Below are 26134 nucleotides of genomic sequence, written 5' to 3'. Positions count from 1 at the left end.
TTGCAAGGCTACCATAAGGCTTCATAAAAGCTCTGCCAAAAGGGGTGGAACCAAGCTTTCTTCTAACCAAGAGGATCGAAAAAAGTTTTGATCCAAACCCCTACAAACTCATGTCGAAGGCTGGGTATGATTTCGCTTCCTCTTTGAATCCTGGAAAGAAGGTTTCAAACACCATCAACGATAAAGAATATAACCTCACCAAGACTCAAAAGAAGTTGAAGGAGCATGGTTCCGGAGTTGACAACAACAAAGCCGGACTCGACTTCACACCAGATGCACCCGTGAAGATTTCAAGCAAAGCAAAAAACACTAGCACTCAACACATCAGCGTGAGCGTTGAAAAAGATCAAGAAAAGCCTAAGTCCGCCCCTCGGATGTTAGTCTTCGATAGGATGAATCGTTCAAAGCCCAGAATTTCGGCACTTGATTGCATTGGTGGTTAAGACCAAGCCTTCGTTTTTAAAAGGCTTAATATACCAACATCCCAAAGCTCTGTTTTCGAAAGGTTGTCAAAAGTTAAGAAACAAAGCAACACGACTAGCTCTCCTCCGCGATGGTCAGCTTTAGAAAGACTTAAAGACAATAAGAAGCCTTATAGAAAGATGAAGACAACACTAAAGAAAGAAAAACTTGATGGTCTGGCAGGAAAAGATGATGTCTGAAGCTCTATTCCTTCAAGGATGAAGCACCAAGCAATCTTGGAGGTTGACACAATTGGATCACTAAAAGTGAGAAGGCGCACCATCATCCACACTGGTCAATCTTCACTCCAAAAAGCCCGAAATGACGACATTGAAGAGGAGGTCCAAGACTTCTTCCACATCACGATCCAAGAAGGCAAAGAAGACGAAATCCCCAAAGAAGATGTCACTGCCGCACCACCACAACTTGAGGATGAGGGGCAAGCCACGGTTGATGATCTCAAGGAGCTCATCTTAGGCACAAAAGAGGAGCCGAAGCCTACCTTCGTAAGTGTGCTGCTAAGTGCGAATGAGGTAGAAGAGTATTACGAACTGTTATTAGAGTACAAAGAATTTTGCTTGAACTTACAAGGAAATGCCCGACCTTGATCCTGTAATCACTGTGCATCATCTTGCAGTCAAGCCTGGAACGTGACAGATAAAACAAACTCAAAGGCTCTATCGATCCAAGCTCATCCCACAAATTAAGGCCGAGATTGACAAGTTAATCGAAGTAAACTTCATTCGAGAGATGCAATACCCCGAGTGGATTTTCAACATCGTCATTGTCCTTAAGAAATCTAGACAAATATGTGTTTGCATAGACTTCCGGAATCTCAACAATGCTTACTCAAAGGATGACTTCTCCTTGCCAATCATTGAAATCAGAGTGGACGCAACCACTGGCCATGATGCACTGTCATTCATGGACGGCTCTTCTGGATACAATCAAATTCGCATGGCTCTCGAAGACAAGGAACTAACAACCTTCTGCACGCCAAAAGGTATCTATTACTACAAGGTGATGCCCTTTGGTCTAACGAACACTAGAGCTACATATCAAAGCGCAATGCAAAAAATCTTTAATGGCATGCTACACAAAAATGTAGAGTGTTACGTAGACGATGTGGTGGTCAAGACAAAAGAAAAGATCAGATCACTTGAAGGATTTGCGAATAATGTTTGAAAGGCTGCGAAAATACAACCTCAAGATGAACCTGTTAAAGTGTGCATTTGGCGTCACCTTTGGAAAGTTCCTCGGCTTCATTGTCAAGCACCGTGGCATTGAAGTGGACCAATCAAAGATCAAGACCATCCAAAGCATGCGTAAGCCAAGAAACTTGCACGAGCTGAAAAGTCTACAAGGACAACTAGCCTTCATCAAACCCTTCATCTCCAACCTTGCAGGGCGTTGTCAATTGTTTAGTCGACTTATAAAGAAGGATGTTCCGTTCGTATGGGACGAAGCATGCCACAATGCTTTTGGAAGCATAAAAAAGTATTTATCAAGTCCACCTATCCTGGGGGCGTCTGTGCCCGGGAAGCCGTTCATATTATACATCATTGCTCAAGAAGGTTCGGTTAGATCACTCATGGCACAAGAAAATGAATCTTAGAAAGAATGAGTGCTTTACTACCTCAGTCAAACTCTTACCTGTGCTGAGTTGAACTACTCCCTAATAGAAAATATGTGCCTTGCCTTGGTGTTCGACATTCAGAAACTCAAACATTACATGCATGCTTACACCATTCATTTGGTTGCTAAAGCTGACCCAGTTAAATACGTCATGTCCAAACCAGTTTTAACATAGCGACTCGCTACATGGGTGTTGCTTCTTAATCAGTATGAGATCATCTACGTCCCAGCTAAAGCCGTCAAGGGACAAGCGCTAGTAGACTTCCTTGCTAATCACCCAATCCCAGCTGATTAGAAAATCTCAGAACACTAGAACATATGCCAAGAAAAGAAAATCAAATGGCAAACGTTTTCGCTAATCTAGCATCGAGTATGACACTAGGAGAAGATAAAGATGCAGACGTGCCAATTTACCAAAGATGGGTGATCTTGCTCGTTACTGAAATGCTACTGGATGATACAAATGGCATCTCATTACTTCCAATCGATGCTGAATAGTGGAAATAGCTGATGATCGACTATTTGGAGCATGGAAAACTTCCAGATGATCTTAGACACCGTTCTGAAATACGTTGACGAGCACCTCGCTTCCTTTACTACAAAAGAACTCTTTATCGCAGCACTTTTGAAAGAGTGCTCATGAGATGCCTAGGTAAGGAAGAAGCTATCAAGCCATAGAAGAAACACACTCAAGTGTGTGCGTGGCGCCTCAGTATGGACCAAAGCTACATTTCTAGCTCAAAAGAATGGGTTACTACTGGCCAAGCATGGTGAAGGACTGCCTGGAACATGCCAAAAGGTGCTAAGCCTGCCAATTATACGCCAACTTTATACATCAACCGCCTGAACCTTTACACCTTACAGCTGCTTCATGGCCATTCAACACATGGGGATTGGAGTCGTAAGACCAATTATGCCAAAGTTATCAGCATGAGAAGCTTACATCCTAACTGCAACAGATTACTTCTCCAAGTAGGCTGAAGTCATACCTCTAAGGGAAGTCAAGAAGGAAACTGTCGTTTGTTTCATCAAAGAGTATATCATCCACCGATATGGTATACCTCGCTACATTATCATTGACAACTAAAAATAGTTCTCCAATCGACTCGTGGATGAGCTATGCGAGAAATACAAGTTTAAGCAGCACAAGTCTTCCTTGTATCATGCTCCGGCCAATGGTCTCGCAGAAGCATTTAACAAAACACTGTGCAGCCTCCTAAAGAAGGTAATTGGCCGAACAAAGAGAGACTGGCATGAAAGAATAAGTGAAGCACTTTAGGCATATAGGACTACACATAGGACTCCCACCCAAGTTATGCCTTATTCTCTCGTATATGGCATGGAAGCTGTTCTACCGCTCAAAGGTCAAATCCCTTCCCTAAGGATGGCTATACAAGAAGGCTTGACTGATGAAGAGAATGCAAAGTTGCGCCTTCAAAAGCTAAAAGCGCTAGATGAGAGAAGGCTCGAAGTTTAGCAGCACTTGGAGCGTTATCAAGCACAACTCTCCAAGGCTTTCAACAAGAAAGTTCGCCATTATTCTTTTCAAGTGGGAGATCTCGTCCTTGCATTGCGTAGGCCTATCATCACAACTCCTAAAACAAAAGGCCAGTTCACATCAAAGTGGGATGGACCTTACGTAATACAAGAAGTCTACACCAATGACGCTTACTTAATCACAGTGGAAGACGACTTAAAGATCGGCCCTATCAATGGCATATTCTTGAAGCACTACTACCCCTAAAACAAACGTACCCAGCTCCTGGCCCGCAAGAGCATAAACTGTGTTCGGCAAAATCATCATCAAAATCACCATTAAAACTGTCAAAAGCAACTCATCGCTCATTTGAACTACGTTATGTCTTGATCTCTTCTTTGGAAGAGTACGTAGGTAGCTCGAACATTCAACTTCGAGTTCAGTCACATCAAAATAAAAAATAAGGTTTTATTAAAGGCTCGACTAATGAAAGTCAATTTTATTACAAAAAAAAAAAGAAAAGAAGTACATATGTTATTATGCATTAAATATATATATATATATGTATGTATGTATGTATTTTTGTCAAAAAAAAATTGTATACATGTTGGAGGGGGTCTTTCTACACTTAAGACCCATGCCAAATCAAAGAAAACAGAAGTTAAGATCCTCAAAAAGAGGAGCCCAAATCCCAGGCCCATCCTTTCTCAAATAGAATTGTTTTGAGCTTGTTGTGTAAGGAGCTCTGCTTCTTCTCCTCCAAGCCTGGCTCTCAAAGCCCAATCTTTGTTTTCTCCTTCATTTGTGCCTTCGACTTACAACTCACCATACACCTCGGGCCTGCCCTCTAAAACACAGGTCACAGTCCATTCTTTTAGCCCACGTTCCTCGTTAACATCTTCATTGAAAAGAAGACCTCCAGATAACATCGAATGAAGAAACCCACTTTCAACAATCCCTTGGGTTGCGCAGCTAGCGACAGGCGAGCAGTCGCTGAGAGTAGCCATCGCCATCTCTATTTTTTGATCAAAACTTCTCCAAGATTAGGTTCTTCCCCCAAAACCCCTTCCTCCTCTACAATTTAATCAGGTCCGTTGTCCGTATCTCTTTCAAGAAGACTTGTTGTGACGTCGACTTCTCCGCCTCATCATCGAGAAACTACCGTTGACAAGGAACGTGGACATGGCTTCAAGGATGCTCAACGGAGCAGTGAGGCTACCAAGGTAGTTAACGGGTGAGGTGACATATGCGGTAGATGTCAATGAGGTTATACAGCCAGCCAAGGGCGACAAGGATTTGCTGAGGATCTTCTCTCGGTCAGTGCTCCGCAAAGCCTTCAGAGAAAATGGTAGATCTACTTTCGTCTTCTCTCGTCTGCTTTCATCTCTCTTCGCGACTCGATCAAGCTTATCGAAATCTTTCATCTGCACACCATCCATTTCTCATCCAACGTTTTCGTCACCGGCTGCTTACACACTCACAGACTTTCAAAAACTTCGTGCTCTTAGAATCCCGCTCCTCAACGATTTCAAATCCACTATCATTTGTCAGATTTCAATTAACAAAGACGTCCACCATATCGAAAAGTCCATGACACTTATCATACTTTGCTTAGACTCTTCAAGTCCCTCCTTCGAGCTTTTAGCTGTGTCTTGTGGTACAGACGACAAGGATCGGTACAGATCGATCTTCTGTCGTCGTCGATTGGATGATGACTCGATGAGGGCTGAGAAATTGATGGCTCTGGAAGTGGATATCGGCGTTTGCTCCTTGTGCTTCCGCTTATTCCCAAACTACAGCTGCTTCGCCTTCTCCTTTGTATGGCATAGCGGCATCTCGTCATTTTTTCCTCTAAAATGGTAGCAACAACAACATCTTTTAGCTCATGAACTCGATTCAAAAGGTCTTGCTCTTTATCAATAACAACTATCAACAACCTCAGGCTTTTCATTTTGGCCACCATGATCAAAATCGAAGAAGAACTTCAGTGACCACTGTCAAATGACTAGCCGGTCGTGAAGCTCGACGCCTTGCACCACCTTGAGCTCGTCATTCTGGCTACCATGATCAAAATCAGTGAAGAGTTTCAATGACCGTTGTCAAATGACTAGTTGGTTGTGAAGCTCGATGCCTTACACTGTGCCTTAAGCTCCAGTTGCTTCTGTACTTCCGTAATGGCTGCTGCCTTCGAATATGATTAACAAAACTAAAGTTTGTCAAGTCACATCTACTTGCCTTTGTTGCTCTGCACTACCTCAAGCTACCATGGCACTCCTCCTCACCCAAGCTGTCATGCCCCTCTGCAAGCTTCTCTTCTTCCGCTGCAGGTGGCCGCCTTTCATCCCATGTAGCACGCACATATATATATATATATATATATATGTAAATCATAAAAAAAATTATTGGTGCAATGATTGTGCAACTAATGGTCTCCAGAAAAACAAATGAAAATGGTCCACATGCAGAGAATGCAGTACAGCGAGGAAGCCCATTGAGGAACCCAACTGTGCCATTTTCAACTTACAACTCACAGATGCATGTTACTATTAGGAAGTCAAAAGGGAAAAACAAAGGGATGGTAACGACAGAATAATTGAAGAGTAGAAAGTAGAGGGAAGATAGTGCATCAGGCACCGTCTAAAAAAAAAAAGGGTGATGAGATGGTGCACGCACCATTTTGAAAATATGATTTAAAAAAAAAAAGAAAAGAAAAAAAAAAAGGGAAGTAACACATCTTAGTGAGACATATGCTTTATTTGTATTTAGTACAATACACTAAACGAAATAAAGCATGTTTATTGATATCTCTAACTACTGCGCGGAACCCCAAAAGGGGGAGGCATTGAAGATAGATTATTCGGAGTCTCAATACTTGGTCGAACTCTAGATGGTGAAGGCAAAAGGTGCCTCTGGAAGAAAGCCACATACCTCTGATAGTCACATTGAATCCGACCTTCAGATTCCTGCATCTGATCAAGCTTTCATTTCATGCTCGTTGAATAATTATTTGCAAGCATGTGCAACTCTCTATTCTCGCGCTTGAGATGTTTGATCTCTCATTTAAGGTTTGCCACCTCAACCATCAATGATTCAACTTGGCGAGTTCGAGCAAGTAGGCGTTGACCCATATTAGACATAGAGCCCGCACACTGGACACTGAGAGCCAAGGAGTCTCGAATGGCCAACTCATCAGATCGTCTTGAAAGAAGCCTATTATCTCTAGGAATGAGAAGGTTCCTAGCTACTACTGTAGCCGTTATTTCATCCCTCATCATAGAGTTTCCAACCGTAAGAGGGCCATTAAAAGATAAGAATGACGGGTGCCATATATTATCCTAACGCAACTTATCTGTATCACTCCTGAGACTCAAATCTAAGCTAATGTGAGATGGGTAAGCCATTTTCAGAAATGATAAAAAAAAAAAAAGGGTAGGATTGAGTAAAATCTCAGAAATATAGCACAGACAATTTTCATGAGTGGGCAATCTTCAAAGTGTGCATTTTATCGGCACCTCTTTAAAAGGAGAGGAAACATAGCCACCTGTTCAAAAAATTGAAAAGACACCACTCTTCGAAATTTCGAAAGCCAGATTTTCCTACATAAAGTCCGTCAACACTTTTTAGACGCTATCTCAACTTGTCGGATATCACGTGAAACTTTGTCAAAGATCTCTGATAGAGTCGAAAACCTGTGAAGTTCACTATTCCAACTACCACACTTTTGCCGACAAGCGTGGGTGACAAGGTCGCATCCATACCACTACCAACCATTGGGAAATCCCTACATAGGTCGACCTTCATCCTCCATGGCAAGGCACACATGCAAAATGCTTGACTCTTTTTCCTTGCCAGGAATACATCTACAGCTAAACCTCTTAACATACTCAATTTTCTTCCTCCCTGAAAACACCTCTTCAACTAAGTCATACCAGAGCAAAAGTATCTCATATCATCGGGGTTGAAAGCAAGAATATCTTATAACATGCTTTCTCCTTGTCATTTTCTTTGTTCTAGTTCTTCCCTGCAGGACAAGGAGAAAGAGAGTAATCAACCGACACTTGGAATCAACCTTTCAATTTAGAATTGATTGCCTGGAACCCCCTTCCTTGATTGTTTACCCAACATTGCTCTCAAGTACTCATTTTTAACTGTTGATGTACTTCCAAAGAAGATTCCACATCTACCTGGAGAACAGATGAGGCAAGTGAAAATGATACATCGAAGTATGTGGAGACAAGCACAACAAATACATGTGCTAATTCATCCGCTACTTCTTCAAAAGCAAACGTATTTCATATCATCAAGCAAAGGTATCTCATATCATGCTTTTTCCCTGTCTTTTCCTCTGTCCTTGCTCTTGCCTGCAGGACAAAGAGAAAGAAAGCAATCAGTTAGAACTTGAAATCAAACTTCCGATCTGGAATTGATTGCCCGGAACCTTTACCTGGTTGCTTACCTTGTGTTTCTCTTAATTACCAAGCATGGATGAGTCGCTAAGAAGTGATGCTTTGAAGGACCATTCAAATGCAAAGGTTGTGCACCACTTCTACTATGCAAGAGATTGAAGCAGAATGATCAATGATGAGCTAGAATACATCACTATAGCACGACGCCCTTCCCTGCAGAACTGCATAATCCAGACATATGAGTTTAAGTCAAATCTAGGCTCGACATCGTTGTTCTAATCAAAGAGCTCGAGAAGCCTCAACAACCTTTCGTTGGCACCGTCGCCAAAAAGCAAAGCCTCGTCGTGTAACGCCACCAAATCACCATTGCTTCTTCAAAAGTAAAAACATCTCATATCATGCTTTCTCCCAATCATTTTCTTTGTCCATGTTCTTACCTACATGACAATGAGAAGGAGAGCAATCAATCGGCACTTGGAATCAAGCTTCCAGTCAGGAACCGACTGTCTAGAACCCTTTCCTTGATTGCTCACCTAACATCGTTCTCGAGTACTCACCTTCAACTGCTAATGTACTTCCAGAGAAGATACCACATCTTCCTAGAGAACAGATAAGACGAGTGACAATGAAACATCAAGGTTGTGGATAATCAACAAACGCAACAGCTGCACGTGCTGATTCATCCCCAACAAAGTTGAATCTCACTTGCCAGGTGAAACCGCTCGTGGTCTCATTTAAATTCAACATCAAGCCTTGATAACCCTTGAAGAAATCATAAGTCCAATTCAAGATTAAGTGTCCACCACCCTTGAATCAAATTCAACTCCAGATAAAAGGAGTAAGTTCAGACTTTTGGAGGAAACCAGAAAACCTTCCAGCCCAGTTCAAGATTAAGCTTGTAAAAAATCAACAATCGGAGGAAACCAAAAACTCTTCCAGCTGAATTCAAGATCAAGCCCTGACAGCCCTTGAAGAAACTTTCAGCCCAATTCAAGATCAAGCCTCGACGACTCTTGGATCGGCGTCTACATTAAGGGACTTCAAAACCCTTCTTCTATACGTGCCAAGCACATGTCTACGACGCGCCTTGAAGTGGAGGCATTTGTATACATTGAATTTTCAATGAAACAAATATTAACCAATGCATTAAAAGTTCAACGTTCATGTGTCACATAAATTTTACACGTAGCGTGTGACTCAACGAAAAATCGAAAAAAAAATCGAATGAGTCATCAAAAGGACACTTGTTAACACTTGGCATAAATGATTTATTTCATCTGAATATTATATTCAAAATTAGGCCTTTAAAAATTCTATAAGTAGAAGCCAATTTCATTCATTTCATTTCACCAATTCACATATACATTTCTCTACTCCCAAATAGGAAGAGAATTGCCCAAAATCCTTGAAGCTATGAACTTTAAAGCTTTCAAGCATCCAACTTCCCAAATTCCCAAGAATCCTAAAGGACTAAGAAAGCTCTCTTCGTTCTTTGTCAAATGCTTGAAGAAATCCACATAATTGTTCATCAAGATCAAGCCCTAAAGGCCCTTGAAAATCTGTTCATCCTCGTTCATCAAGATCAAGCCCCGAAGGCCCTTGAAGATTCGTTCATCCTTGTTCATCAAGATTAAGCCTAACGGCCCTTGAAGAAATCCACATAACTGTTCATCAAGATCAAGCCCCGAAGGTCCTTGAAGATCCGTTCATCCTATTCATCCCTAAACCAAGCCCTCGATGGCCCTTTGGATCAATAGCCCATCCACAAATCTACATTTTACAAAGATAAAATCAGATGATCAAATTGTAAAAGAGATTGTAACTCCAAAATTAATACAAAATATTATTTTGTACACATGTTTACAGGAACTTTCATGTAAATTTTCATATCTAAATCCCTATAGAGATACGCGATTACCACATCCATAAGCTGCATATTCAGTTTTTCAGAAACTACCAAACATATTAGGTAGCGGTATGTTATGACGTCCATTACAGGAGAATATGTCTCCTCGTAATCAATCCCAGGGCGCTGAGAAAAGCCTTACGCTATAAGGCGTGCTTTGTATCGCACTATTTCATTATTCTCATTACGCTTCCTCTCGAAAACACACTTTTAGCCAACGAGTTTCACATATGGTGGAGTAGGAGCTATAGGTCCAAACACCTTACGTTTCGTAAGCGAATCGAGTTCGGCCTGGATTGCTTGTTTCCAGTTTGACCAATCCATTTTACGTTGTCATTCATCAATGGAATGTGGTTCAATGTCATTGCTAAGCATCTTGTCAGTTGCTACTATGTATGCAAATACATCGTTGACAATTATCTCATTCCGATTCCAAACCTTATCCAATATTGCTTAGGGGACCAAAATGTAGCGATTCTCGGGAGGTCGATTTGTCTCTTCTAGGACATTACCGTAATCTAGAATAACCTTATGCATTGGAGCAGATGAGTGACTAATGGTCAAATTCAAACTAGGGTCACTAGTTGGTGTCGATTTCCTTTTCCAGGGTTGTGAATCCTTTGAACCAAGGGGTCTACCACGCTTCAGGGTTGGAGCAGATGATTGGCTAGCCGCCAATGTACCATGCCATGCGGAAGTTGCAGACTCCCCTTCTTTAGGGACAGTTTAGCCTTCCTAGATGGGATTGTGATGTATGCGAGATACATCTATCTTTGCAGGTGCGTTTGCAGCAAGTATATGTGATCTTGTCACCTTAGCTAGATTAGTAAAAGCATCTGGCATGCTCTGAGCAATGCTCTGAAGATCTATAATTCGTCACACCTCAGTTTCAAACTGGTAGTGCGAGGATCTAAATGAGACATAGTGAGAGCATACCACGATGATTTGAGGCATTCTCCAGGAACGTTAACATGTTTATCTCCCCCTAATGACGGGAAGACTGTTTCATCAAAGTGACAATCTGCAAAACGTACGGTAAAGAGATCTCCTGTCGTCAAGGGTTCTAAATAACAAATGATTGATGGAGAATCATAACCAACATAAATTCTCATTTTTCTTTGAGGACCCATTTTGGTACATAGTGGCGACGTTATTAGCACATAAAATATGCACCAAACACACGTAAATGCGAGACATCAGGCTCGTATCTAGTAACTAACTGTAACGGTGAATAAGGTTGGGTAGCGGTGGGCCTCAGGCGAACTAACATAGCTGCATGCAATATTGCATAGCCTTAGGCAGATACCTGCAGTTTGGTTCGCATAACCAAAGTTCGAGTTATCAATTGAAGGCACTTTATGAAAGCTTTTGCAAGGTTATTTTGGATGTAAACATGGGGTAAAAGATGTTCCAATTTAATCCCTACTGACATGCCATAATCGTCAAAAGTATGTGACGTAAACTCTCCAACGTTATCTAGTCGAATTGACTTGATCGAATAATCAGGGTGGTGAGCCCTTAGCTTAATAATTTGTGCTTGGAATTTCGCAAATGTAGCATTGCATGTGGATAACAGGCAAACAAATGACCACTGTGTCGATGCATCAACCAACACCATAAAGTATCTAAATGGTCTGCATGTTGGTTGGATAGGTCCACAAATATTCCCTTGAATCCTCTAAAGAACCTTAGAAGGGTCGTGAATTATTTTTGGAATCAAGGGTTGAGTATTTAACTTCCCTAAAGAACACACTTTGTATGGCGAGAATCCAACGTAAGGAGGTAAATGATGCCCATGTGATGATTTGAGGATACGGCGTATCATGTCGTGTCTGGAATGTCCCATATGGTCATGCCAAAGTAGCAAAGTGCTTTGGAACTCAGGCACAGGGCCGGCTACATGGTGGGTTTCTATGTCGTGGATGATTATGATGTACAACCCACTCGGTAAATGTTCTAACTTCTTGTGCATACATTTTTGGCCATATTCATACGAAGTGATACAAAGAAATTCAGAACCATTATCTTTAGTGGTTTCAATATGATATTGATTATCTCAAATATCTCTAAATCTTAGCAACATTCTTTCGGAACGTGGAGAATAGATGACCTCTTTAATGGTTAAAATAGTACCAGTGGACAACATGATATTGACTTATCAGGTTGAATAAGCCTAAGAGAGTTGTCAGAGGTGCTTTCTTGGGTACAAAGTTTGTAAAATAGTGTCGCTCACGCAATATGGTGTGCGTGGTAGCACTATCAGCTAGACAACTAACTTCCCCAATAGACATATACCTAGAAATAAATTGATTGAATTGGTTACAAGCATAAATCTAAATCTATTCATTCAATAAATCAATTCGAGAAATAATATCCATAAAATAACAATCCATAGTTCAAAACAAACCAAAACCAAACAAATTATTCCAAATACTTAGGAAAATTGTCCAAAATCAAACCATATACCTAGAAAAATAAGGGGGGAGGGGGGTCTGGCCACGCCTAGTGGGTTTGGCCACTAAGGGTAAAACACCCTAAAAACATGTCTAAAATTTATTTATCCATAGGAGTTGATACCTCTTGAAAATCTAATATCTCTATGGATGTTGTAACATCTTCCAGATGTTCCACATGTGCAAAGTTAAAGTCGCGACGGGAATGATACTTGGCAATAGCCTCAGGGGTAACTTGGCATACACATGATCAACGATCCTTTGATCCACAATGGTAGCGCATGTCCATTTTAGTGGAAGCCGATTGAACAGTAGTTTTTCCCTTGTTCTTGAAGTTTGAGGCCTTAAGAGCAAGGGGTTGGCGCTTCTGAGTCAAATTTCCTCCCTTGGGTGGGCCTTGATTCTGTAGACCTTAGGCCCGTGGTTGGGCTTGCAGCCCATTGCCACGGCCATGATGATTTTTGCTTCGTTTATGGTTGCTAGAATTGGTCACATGTGCTTTAGGCATAGAGTTCAAGCCAATGGTTCAAGCTGGATGATTCTTCATCAAAAGCTAGTTCATCTTTTCAGCTAGAAGTAAAACAAATATAAAAAATGAAAATTTGGTGAACTTTTGTGCCCTATATTGTTGTTGCATGACAATATTGGTGGCATAAAATGTTGAATAGGTCTTCTCTAGGAGATATGATTCAGTTAGTTCCACTTTACATAACTTCAGTAGTGATCGGATTCTACAAAATTCATAATTGTATTCATTCACGAACTTAAAGTCTTGGAAGCAAAGATGTTGTCGGTCGTGTCTTGCTTCAGGCAAGTAGATGTCTTTTTGGTGATCAAAACGGTCACGTAGAGCAAGCTAGAAGGTGCGTGGGTCCTCATCAGCGAGGTACTCGGTCTGCAGTGCATCATGGATGTGTCTTTGAATGAAGATCATTGCATTAGCTTTATGAGCTTCGTCGACTGGTTTGTCGTTGATAGGTGTCTTGATGGTGACTTTAATATGCTTTACAATAAAATAGAGTTTCACGTCTTAAACCCACTTTAGGTAGTTTCTTCTAGATACTTTCAGAACGGTGAAATCGAGCTTGTTCAAGTTCGACATGTCCCTAAAACGGAGGGTACAACAAAAAGTGGTTAGTTATATGGTAATCCATAGACATACATCGTAGAACATTCGGGTTCTATAGACATGTATTGGTTTAATTTATGCATGAAAACTACGTGTTTCATGTGGTAAGTTTTGAATGAAAACTTTGGGTTTCAAAGACACTAAATATGAAACTACATGTTCAATTTAGTTTTATGAACAATTAGTTCATAAAGGAGAGTTCCTGCAAGAACATAAAATGCAATATGCTGACTTAAGTGTAATGGATTTGAGTTGCTTCGGGAATTCAAATGTGAGAGCTTTGGGACTGCGAAAGGATGTCAATGGGAATTTAAGTGTGAGAGCTTCGTGGAAGCAAAATAATGACACACAGGTCAAAAAAAAAAAAAAATGGGCCTGCAGTTCGGTTGTAGGCTGATTGGGCCTCGATGAAGGCAGCAGGCCTCGGGCCAAGTAATCTGGGAAGCCCAGCAGCTTTAGGCAAAAAATTAGACACGGGTACAGGCCCAGTGAAAGATGGCCTTGGGTTGGTCCGGGAAAACCCAGCCGAAGTTGGGTTTCATGTTTTTGGGTAGAGGCAATTCAAGCCCAGCAGCAAAGCTGCGGGCCAGCAGGCCGAATGCTGGGGCAAAGCCCAGTTAGCTATGGGCTGCTGCTGGCAGGCCAAGTTATGGGGCAAAAGTAAGCCCATCAATACTATATTGCTGGAGTTGGGCCAAGGACTCGTGGGATAATCGACCAAGAAGGTTGTAAGCTTTCTTGATTGGGTTGAAGGACTTCAGGCCTGTGAAGCTTATCAGTCCCAAGGCCTAAGGTGTCCGGGTTAGTGCAGCAAAGCCTAAAAGACTACTTCCGTTAGGTCCAAGGTGTCAAAACGACATTGTTCCATGATATTCTCCACGCGGTTGAGCTTCAGGCCAGCAGTAGTGGTTCAACAGAGCCACGGTGGTGGTGCGGCAGCCGTGCAACACGGTTTCTAGAGTTTTTTTTTTCAACTTTTCTAGGGTTTGAAAAATCCTAATATACTTCTAATTTATTTATATGCTTTGACTCACAAATTCCACATAGCAATATAATTGCGTAATGCATAAAACATATATATATATATATATATATAGACACACATATATATATATTGACAAATATATGAAACATATACAATCTATATATCAGAAAGAAAATATAAATGACGAGTCCATATTATACCATATATTTTACCCTAATTTTAGTATTAATTTATTGGTTATTTTGGTAGAATTTTGATACTTTGCTTTATATTTTCAACATAGGACATTCGACTTCCTTTGGAGCAAAACATGACCAAACGGACGAATTTTGGAGTGATTCAAATAGGAGGACGTTCGTGTGTCTCTTGGTTTGGTTGGGTCAAAATTTGGGATTTTTCTACCAGGCGGTTATTTTCTGGCAATTTATTAAAGAAGCAGTGCGCGTTGCTGGAAAATGACGTTTTTGGGCTTAAATTGCGTTTTTGGAGCATGGGTTCGTGGCCTTCTAAAGAAGTGTTCAGAATAGTACAAACTTTAAATCCATCTATTTTGGGCTAGTGTTGGAGCTGATTTGGGTCCAAAACGTGGATGTATAGATTTTTGGACGAATTTACCAAGTTAATTTAAGATTATGTTTCTTATTTTATTTCAATTTATTAGGTTTCCTAGTTTTATTCTAAGACCTTTTACTAGGAGGATTTTATTTAGAGTATGATAAATAAGCCTTTTTGGGCTAGCCCTAGGGGGGAACGCACACACTATTTGGAGAATTGCTTTGGAAGATTCAAGTTTATCTTCAAGGTGTTTTCTATCCATGGTTTTAATAGTATTTTGTTTTATGATTGGTAGTAACTAGTTTCGCTTGCTAGGACGAAACCTTGAGCCTTAGCATGAATATGTAGCTTTTATTTAATTGCTTATGATATTATTCATGTATACTTCGAATTATTAATCACTGTACTTTAAACTGTCTTTGTGTCTTAATGATTCGAGACCATTATGATGTTTAGATAAGTAATTGGATGCCATTCGGTCGGAATGCCACTGAGGGATTGAGTATTGCTTTTTGTGATTGATAGTTGTAATTTCACCTAGAGCGAATGCCACGTCTTAGGGGTTGCATGATTTTTCAAAGGGTTTTCATAAAGTGTAATGAGTCATGCATGTTTATATTTGATCTGAATGCCACATACGGATTGCATGTTTGATATACGTTCTAACTTGAATGCCACAAGTAGAATATGCATAAGGAAAACCTAACCTTCAAAGTTGCATGGGTAATTCATAAGTAATTGATAAATCTACATAGGATTGTTTAGGAGACGGCGGAACCCTAGGCTTTTACAATTTGGTTTTCAAAACGTTTTCTTTTGTTTTCTTTACTTTGTCAATTTATTTAATTGTTTTTAATTAAATTCGTTTTTAATATTTTAGGTCATAAAATCAACTTCTTGCAACTTTGTTTTCAAATAATTAATTAAGATTTGGTATTTACATAAATTATTCATTCAGTTCCCGCGGAAAACGACCTTACTTGAGCTGTTTATACTACAACAACCTTGTTCTCTTGCAAGTATTTTGTGTGTTTTTATCCCTACTTTTGCAGGTGGTAAAATCCCTATCAATAAACATGGGGGTTCATGTATAGCATCCCACATTGCATAGGGGAGTGGATCTTGTAAGCCTTATATGTATATTCCCATCCCTACCTAGCACGATGCCTTTTGGGAGCTCACTTGCTTCGGGTTCCATAGGAACTCCGAAGTTCAGCGAGTAGCGCACGAGAGCAATGCCATGATGGGTGACCCACCAGGAAGTTCTCGTGTGAGTTCTCAGAAACAAAACCATGAGGGTGTGGTAAGGGCCTAAAGCGGACAATATCATGCTGCGGTGGAGTCGAGCCCGGGATGTAGTGGGGGCCCGGGCCGTGATGTGATAATTTAGTATCAGAGCCAATCCTTGGTCGGATGTGTGCCGACGAGAACGTCAGGCCCTTAAGGGGGTGGATTGTGAGATCCCACATCGTCCATGGGAGTGGATCCTCTATGTCTTATATGTATATTCCCATCTCTATGCCTTTTGAGATTGGAAATCCCAGCTAGTTTTGATTTCTTGGTGGTATTGTTAGAATATCACCTAATTGAATTCTTGCAAAGTTTACTTTTGTTAAGACTTAGAAATGTCTCATATGGCAATGTGATGCTAAAGTGGTAACACTTCGCGGAAGAACCTGTTGGGAAATTACTTTTGGTCCCTGGTAGTTTAATATTTGGTGATGTTACTTTTCGATCATCAAGAAATCTTGTTATATTATTCTTAAATTTCACCTCTCTATTTTTGGCTTCAGACAACGTTGGAATTGTTTTTTTATTTTTTATTTTTTATTATTTATCATAATTCAACACTTTTGAAATTGTTAGGCTCCTAGTATTAAAGGTAATTGGGTTGATTTTGAGTCGCCAGCTTGTTTCCCATATCATCTCGGATAGGAACAAACTATCTAAGAGGACCACTTAGACATTGAAATTGTACATTTAGTCCAGATATCTTGTACTCTAGATTTCATGAACTTGTTTTGACCTCAAATTCTTGTGTTCTTTTAACCTTGTCGACAAGATTTCTCGCTCGGTTAGTGAGGAACTCATGATAGATCGACTTGATGGGTGCTTGCGCCACTTCCATATCGATGCTAGTTGGAACCATTGAAATATAATGTTATTGCGAGTTTACCAGACTTACCAAAAAGAATTCTAAACAACTTTGAGTTGTGGGGACGTGAACGCTGAAACACTTTTAGCAGCCAAATTGGTGCACCTTGGGATAGTACAATATCGTGATTGAGTTATGAGTCAGACAATTTTGGCATATTCGCACAAGAGGAACAAAATGATATTTTGGTATCCTCGAGAACTTCTCACTAGTTGTTGAGATGATGATAAGTTATCGGTGTTACGAGTTGCAGATTTAAATGTCAATGGTCTAATTGTTAGGTTCACTAAGCAAGTGGGCAAGACCGCTCATTTTTGGCAACATTTACTAGTTAGCTATGGTTTGGACTCATTAGTGGAATTCGTGACATGACGAATGTTTGGCGAGGTCCATTTTCGTTTTGGGTTTTGATTTGTGTCGTGTAAATATTTTTCTTACTACGTTGTTTTATTTATACGGGTATTACACTATTATATAGGAAGAATGTGTGAGCTTTGAGGCATGAAAAATGAATAATTACATCCGATTGCAACGGAACCTATTTGACAATGACTATAGCGAATATGTAATTGGATGATTGAGATTATGATATAGAAAATTATGTTATTGGTTAATGTTACCCATGAGGGTAGTGTGTAAGTACAATTGAGACTTGGATCAACGATGTACGTATATTTCCCAATGAGGGGCAAGATGGTAATATTGCACCCTCGGGAATTTGTTACTTGTTGATTGGGACAATAGTGAGTTGTTGGTATCATGGGCCGCAGACCATAATATTGAAAACTTAAGTGAAGTTTTCTATTTTCAGAGTTGTTTTCAATACAACTATTTTAACTTCACTTTATTATATACGTACTTCGACATTGTGTTCTTATACATCTATTGTTCTACTTTATGTTTATAAAGGACTGTATATTTTAGTATTGTACTAAAGGAGAAGGAGAGTATGAATTAGGGGTTTGAAACTCTGAATCGTGACAGAATGACATTTTTTTTATGCAGCTGTTATAACTCGATTTCCTTCTTGCGTATGTATTTACATACATGTTTCTCCCTATTTTCGAGTATGTTACATTTAACAAGTTACTATAAATTTTGGGGATAAAATTTTATTTAAGGTGGGTAGATTGTGACAACCCATCCCTACCTTTAAAATTTTCTTAATTTTTAAAGTGTGAATTTACGAAAATGCCCTAGAGGCAAAGGTTTTGACTTTCATTGACCAATGTGTAGTGAGACGTACTGAATATTCTTTTAGTGTACTCCTAAAGTACTCAACGATACAAACGCGTAAGCACAAACAGAAGTGAATTCAGAGTTACGATTAAAGTTTTATAGAGTTACGAACCAAAGGTATTTTGAAGAAACAACTATTCTAATTATGTAATATTACATTATTGTATACTAAATTTGAAGACAAATGTGTGTGTGCGGGTGTGGCCAAGAGAAAAGAAAAAAAAGGAATCGGGAGAAGAAGAAAAGAGAAGGAGGGAAGGGCTGCTACCCAATCCGAAAGAGGAGGGAAGTGAGGGACCAACCAGAGAAGAGAGCAAGGAGGGGAAATGAGGGAGAGGAAATGCACCGGATCTCCTTGACCCGTTCTTCCCCATCAGACCTGCGTGACTTGCTGCTATTTTCCATCCTTTTCCATCGATTTTTTCGGCGACTCAAACCTCGCCACCACCTGAAAATGAATCATCATCCTTCCTTCTTCCATTTCCATGCAAAACCCAGTTCCTTTAACCCTAATTTGAGGGGAATTGAGATATCAAACCCGTGGGGGTCCGGACAGTTGCCACGTCAAAATCTACCATTTGTGAAGCGTTTCCCTTCAAGTACCACCATCCAAATACTCCTCAGGAGGTCAGGAACAAAGCCTAATTAGTGGTGGAAGCATCGGATTGAATTTGATGAAGAATCAAAACTCCCAAATTCTAGGGTTTTCCGGCTGGTTTGATGAAATTGGAGCCTTTCCAGGTCAAATTGGTCTTAGCTGCAGATGACAATAGTTCGTGATGTCTCGATATTCGTGCGAGGGAGTCGTAGTGCGGACCTAAGGTGAGTGGGTTTTTCGTGTACACACACACGATACGAGGGAGTCGTAGTGCGGACCTAAGGTGAGTGGGTTTTTCGTGTACACACACACGATAGAAGGGAAAAGACCCACTCACCTTAGGTCCGCGCTACGACTCCCTCGCACGAATATCGAGACATCACGAACTATCGTCATCTGTGGCAAAGGCCAATTTGGCCTGGAAAGGCTCCAATTTCATCAAACCAGCTGGAAAACCCTAGAATTTGGGAGACGAATCATATATATATATATATATATATATATATATATATATAAGATTGCCATCTCCATAAACGTTTATAAATTAAATATTTCATATAATTTCTGTGAATGTTTAGAAGTACATACGAAGTACGAATGGCTTGATCCCTGTTTAGGTATGTAGGCAGTCTAACGAGACGTTAGATGCAGCCATACAAGAAGTGAGATTAAATAATTGAGACAATAGCTTTGTTTGGGGAATTAAACAATGTGAGGGACATTGGTGTAAAATGTGAGTTTTAACCTTATGTGTTGGTGGTTAAATGTTGGTTGTAAATCAATGTGTGAAGAATCAAGAAATTTAAATAAGGAAATGTAAGTATTGATAATTAATTAAACTACTGTCTAGTTAGGCTTGTCACCGATGATTATCCCCAAAAATAAATAGTTCAGGAGTAGGGCGTTACAGCTTATGCATTTTATGCCATATTATATATATGTATATAATTGGAAATGCTATGACATGGTTGAGTATTAGCTTGCATCATGGTATATCCATATGTATATTACCTACACATAATTATTGTGAATACTTTGAAGTGCAAAGGTGAACGCAGGACACCCAGGTAAGTTTAGGTGAGTTTATGGTATTAGTTGAATTGTTGGAGTTATAGCATGACTACATTTATGTGTTAGGCAACTCCGACACTGTCGTATTGGTTGCCCATGAGTTGTACATGTTATATTGAGATGCATTGAAAGCTCATAAACATGCACCCCAGTGTTAGTGCTCCCGCCCTTGGCTAGGGTACAGTCCTTCACGTGATGTTCACCTCTCGCACCTTACGCTCACTGTGGACTCAAGGTAGGTGCACAGGCCTGTCGTGCAGACCATTATAGGTGGTTCCGACTGGTAGATGACTTGCGATTATTCGCACAATCTTCACGTGATCGTAGCACTTGAGCGTACTTATTTACACCCAGTCCTGTCGTACAGACCAATAGAGGTGGTTTCAACTCGTGTGCAGGGATGTTTGATGAGCTATAGATTAAGTCGTACAAGTCACTATAGGTGACTCCCGACTTATATGCTAGCATTGATTGATGAGTTATAGATAAGTCATATGTTATAGATAAGTCATACAGGTCACTATAGGTGACTCTCGACTTATCTGCTAACATTGATTGATGAGATATAGAGAAGTCGTACAGCTCACTATAGGTGACTCCAGACTTAAATGCTAGCATTGATTGATGAGTTATGGATAAGTCGTACATGTCATTATAGCTGACTCCAAACTTATATGCTAGCATTGATTGATGAAATATGGATAAGTCGTACAGGTCACTATAGGTGACTCCGACTTATATGCTAGCATTGGTTGATGAGATATGGGTGCAGTAGTACATGGCACCATAGATGTTTCAAACTTGTGTGCTAGTATGGGTTATAAAGCACCTGATTATTTATATTGTTAATGAGATGTTGAGTAGTGGTATATTTCCGGATTTACTGTTTGTATACATTTGATTTCATACTTCTACGTAGTATGATTTTTTGGAAATTATACAAGTATTACGGCGATGGGTTACTGCACTTGGTAATTGAAATTGGTTTGAAAACTTTTGTTTCACTCGCTCACATTTTCTATTTTTGCACCCCTCCAGGTTCTAGCAGCAGAGTTCAGTATCGACGAGGATTCGTGGCACTTTTCAGTATAAATGTCTTCTTATGATGGTATAAACATTAGCTTACCTTACTGTACTATACCTATGCTCTGTATTACGCGTGAAATGGGTCCCGATGCGCTCACCGCGCACTCGTGTTCTTAGGCATTTTAGATTTTAATTTATTCACATTTTATACATTATCACACTTTATGGTTTCGTCACCTTCCAGGTGTCGGCCAGCACGGCTCAATTCGGGGTCCTAGTGGACATTCCGGGTAGGGGTGAGTTCCCAAAAACAAAACCGTAAGGGTGTGGTAGGGGCCCAAAGGGGACAATATCGTGCTACGGTGGAGTCGAGCCCGGGATGTGGTGGGGGTCTGGGCCGAGATGTGGCATCACGCATCAGGGGGAATGTTTTCATGCTTCATGGTCGTTTCAAATATCTTCCTTTATTTTAAGCGTACCTGATTGGTAGAAAACAAATAAAAACCTTTGAATTTTGCAGAAGAGAGCCTCATTCTACGATCCTTCAGTTCCTTAGCTTATGGCAAGAGCGTGTTGATAATGTGTTGTATGCCTATTTAACTGAGCTATTCTAAGGAAATAGAAAGGGGAGGTTGGCGGCAATAAAAGAGAAAAGAGAGAGATTTAATTGTGAGGTGTGTGTTGTATTACTCCATTGTGCCTTTATTTATAGTAGTAGGATATGTTAAATCCTTAGCCTTTTAGGATTACAACTCTTAATAGAAATTAAACTACTAAAGGGAATATGAAAAATATCCATAGATACACTAGGATTTACACAATCACATTCCTATTCCAAATATGAATGCAATAATATAAAAGTAATTTATGCGCGTCAATATATCATTAACCCAAAAGAATTTAGATTTATTGTGCTTAATTTTCCTTTGCCAACCCAATGACCAACTTAATTTTTTGACACATGTTTCTTCATTTAACTCTTACTTGACGCTGTTAATTTAAATGAGAAAAAAAAAAGGATAGAATGAGAAACCAAGCACAAAAGCCTCCACTGACCCAACCCTGAAAGCGACCCCACAAGCCAACTTCCACAACAAGTCAACAACCAACCAAAGTCCGAATCTCCTCCTTTCTCTTTTGTACTGGTTTGGTATTAATGTGTTTTTATAAAAAAAATGGGTATAAAAAAATGTTGAGCTCAAAAATGTGTTTGGTAAACACTTAAAAACAACTTATTTCCACAGTTTTGGGTGAAAAAAAGCTGAAAACGTGAAGCAGTAAAAATGAGTTTATTCACACAGTACAGCAGAAGCAATTTTTTTTTAAAGCACAGTAATACCAAACCAACATTTTGTCTATCCCTTCCTTGCCTTCTTTCTTTCTTTCTTTTTCCTGCGGCAATTCATGATTTATACAAAGTTGCAAAGACTGTTTTTCATTTACTTATTAGTTTTTATTTTTCAAATTTAAAAAAGTTACCTAACTGTGAAGTAAAAAATAATTTAAAAAATCATGGAGCTGTCACGTGGATTTTTTATGAAAAAGACAAGAATACCCTTATTAAATTGGCGAGGCTTGTGTTTAATGCACACGTTGTTTAGCCTCTATGAAAATATGAGCAACTGACTATGACATCGTCAACCTCTCCTGTCCATGACAAGGAGAAATGTCAAAGATATTAAAGATAAGATTAATGATATGACTGATTAATCACTAAATATTATCTTTAATATTCTCTTTATTGAAGTGTTTTGCAGGTACGATTTCGTTAAAACTGAAAATAACAGAACTTTTCGACCACAATAACTTAGACGTGAATCTTAAAAACATGTACATAAAGAAGAATGCAGGCAGAGGATTGACAAAGGCTTCTCTAGTATTGTAAAACTGAACTCTGACACGAAGCACTATGTGCACACAAACAAGAAAACGTGACTAGTTTTTGCTTATGGAGTGGCGTTTCTTTGCTCGCGAGGGTATGGGGTAAGTGACGTCGAAACTTCCTGTTTTCGTTCACTTCATGCTAAAAAAATGATGACATGCAATTGAATATTTCTTAATTTTCCATGTGATGTTACACTCTCATTTATCAAACCAATTGGGGAGGACTAATTAATTGAGAAATAAGTAGACTTCAAAAATGTAGATGTTCCACTAATATAAAATAATTTCTTTATTTCGCTAAATAATAATTCAATTTTATTTATCAACACTTTGTCTTACACATATATGCCTATAGATAAGGTTAGGATCTAGGACATACATATAGACACTGACGAAGTTACAGAAGCGTAAGAAGGTGTAGTTGCACTTCCTTTTGTCGGAAATCAAGTCCAGGAGCGATGAACTGCTCCTACGGTAAAAAAAACCTGCAACACCGCCTCTTGATTCCCTACTGTTGCGCAACCCGCGCTCGTCTTGTTTTTTTATTTTATTTTATACATATATAGATATAAAACATAAGGGGGACTCTCCTATTAACCATTCACTAGACAAAATCCTTTCTGCCATTGGTTCAGCAGCCAACACCTTCCAAGCCAGAAGCCATCCCCCTGCCGTCGTCATCTGCCAGTCCCCATCGCTGGTCATTGTCAATTTTCAGGTAAATACCTAATTTTTCATCCCTGATTGATAATTTAATATGAAATTTTGTTTAATTGATACAGAATTATAGCATAATATGATTATTGATTATTGATTACTGATAGGAATATATAATTATGTAATAGATAAATACCGATGAGCAAAGTATATGGTAGCGTGTAAGTGCATCCAAATAATGACCAAAATATACTTGTCAAATAGGTTTGGAGGAAAAAGAAAATAGATAAAGGTATTGAATCAAACGAAGGGAAATGATTTTCCCATTCTCTTTTGTTCTTTTACACTTTTTTTCTAGTATTTATAGAAAGGATAATGCTAAAATCATTTTCAAAGGAGATGTCAAAAAATTCACAAATAGTAACAAATGACATACCATTTACTTAAGTGAGATGTCAAGGATGACATGGAAAAGAAGGCTAAGCTGACATGGATAAAAAGATGCTAAATTTGAAGCTACCTTCAAATTTGATTTTTGCTATTTCCAAAGATATTCCACTTACTTTACCTAAAATGCTAGCATATTTAAGTATTATTTTATTATTTTTAAACCAACAACCACCCAATTTTTATTTTTTATTTAAAAAAAAAAACATAAATGAAGCAATAAATTTTGGCATATCGAGTGGAAGGAAAATATTGACAATATGTTAAATTGCCAAGTCAGCCATCAAATTGAAATTTGATGTTTTGAATTTAACGTTTCCTTTGGAGATGCTCTAAAAAGACTAAATTTGTAAATAAAATTTTAAAAACTAAAAGACATAGAAGTTGATGATTAATTTATTACTTAAGCATTGAGAAATGTGGTCATTTTTATTGGTGACACATCATTTAGTTTGCAATTTCTGTCTCTAAATTTAATCTCACTAACATTACCCTTATACAAAAATGTACCTTCAAAATCGCATTCCAATGAAAGTTGGATCTCGCATACAAATTTAGTCCACAATTTATTTCCAAAATTGAGTTCTAGAGTCTTCCCCTTCATGTATTAAAAACACCTCAAGATTGGGTTTCTTTGTGCACAATTCTAAACAATTCAGCTCTTGATATGTTGTGCCTTAGGTTTTGGTTTTAATTGAAAGAAAAAAGATGTTGGTTTTAGAGGCCTTTGAAGACCAAGGGGCGTCGGAAGATAGTTCTAGCTAATGTACCTTCAAAGTCGCATTCCAATGGAAATCGGATCTCGCACACAAATTAGTCCGCAATTTATTTCCAAAATTGGGTTCTAGAGTCTTCCACTTCATCTATTAAAAACACCTCAAGATTGGGTTTCTTTGGGCACAATTCTAGACAAGTCAGCTCTTGATATGTTGTGCCTTGGGTTTTGGTTTTCATTGAAAAAAAAAAAAAAAAAAAAAAGATGTTAATTTTAGAGGCCTTTGATGACCAAGGGGCATCGAAAGATAGTTCTAGCTTTTCATTTCTCGCGGTGCACTTTTTAAATATCAAATCCATAATTTACTAGAGGTACATGTTAAATAACGACAATGATATGCTTTGCTTATCTTTTTATTATTGATTTTGTGCGTGTTTTGTTAATATATCAATCTTGGCCCTCATAAAGAGAAATTCTAGATGCACCGCTGTAAGGGACCACATTTGCTCTGATTGATGTGGTCATGGCCTATGTGATATGTATCTATTTTTAATAATTAATAAACCCTAACTCAAAGGACTTAGTTGATCCATGATTTATGTTTTGTGTTTCGTTTCCTTTTCATTTGTTTCAAGAAGTATATCAATCAATTTTGATTCTCTTTTTTCTATTGATTCTTTTTCAATTGAGATATATGGATCCATGGGTCTATGTTGTCTATATAGGAACTGGTCATGGATTAACAAAAATGTGCAAAAGCTCTATTTGCCTCTGCCATTCTATGAGTCTCTTCCTTTTTGCTAGTGACAACATAATTTTATTTTTTCCACATAAAGACTGTAATTCTTTTTTGGCTTTTATATTAGCACCCTACAAAATGTTGACTTTTTATTTTTTTTTGTACAACTACGTTTGGCACCAGGACATCTCATGCCACTGATTGCTCAAAATTCTTTTTTGGCTTTTATATTAGCACCCTACAAAATGTTGACTTTTTTTTTTTTTTTTTTTTTTTTTTTTTGTACAACTACGTTTGGCACCAGGACATCTCATGCCACTGATTGCACAAAATTGGCATACTCTTATAGTAAATAACACTCGACACCTTTATGCCAACTACCAAGATTGTGTGGAACAATTTAAGCTATTACCAGGTCTAAATAATGTAGCCACCACCGAAAGGATATGTCTTGATTGTATTATGGGGAAGTATGAGAGTGTATTAAGATACTTTTTAATTGAAAAAGTAAATGTGAGATGTATTACGTATCTAGAGTTTATTCAACAATTTATAGGGTTTTAATATAATAAGCCTTTTTTTTTCTTTAACATCA

This window comes from the organism of the source record quoted next, unplaced genomic scaffold (genome assembly GCF_019419815.1).
Source record: "Pyrus x bretschneideri cultivar Hongxiangsu unplaced genomic scaffold, Pyrus_bretschneideri_v1 Contig59, whole genome shotgun sequence".
In the NCBI taxonomy this organism is placed as follows: Eukaryota; Viridiplantae; Streptophyta; class Magnoliopsida; order Rosales; family Rosaceae; genus Pyrus; species Pyrus x bretschneideri.
The sequence above is the reverse complement of the archived record's forward strand: the minus strand, read 5'-3'. Positions refer to the sequence as shown.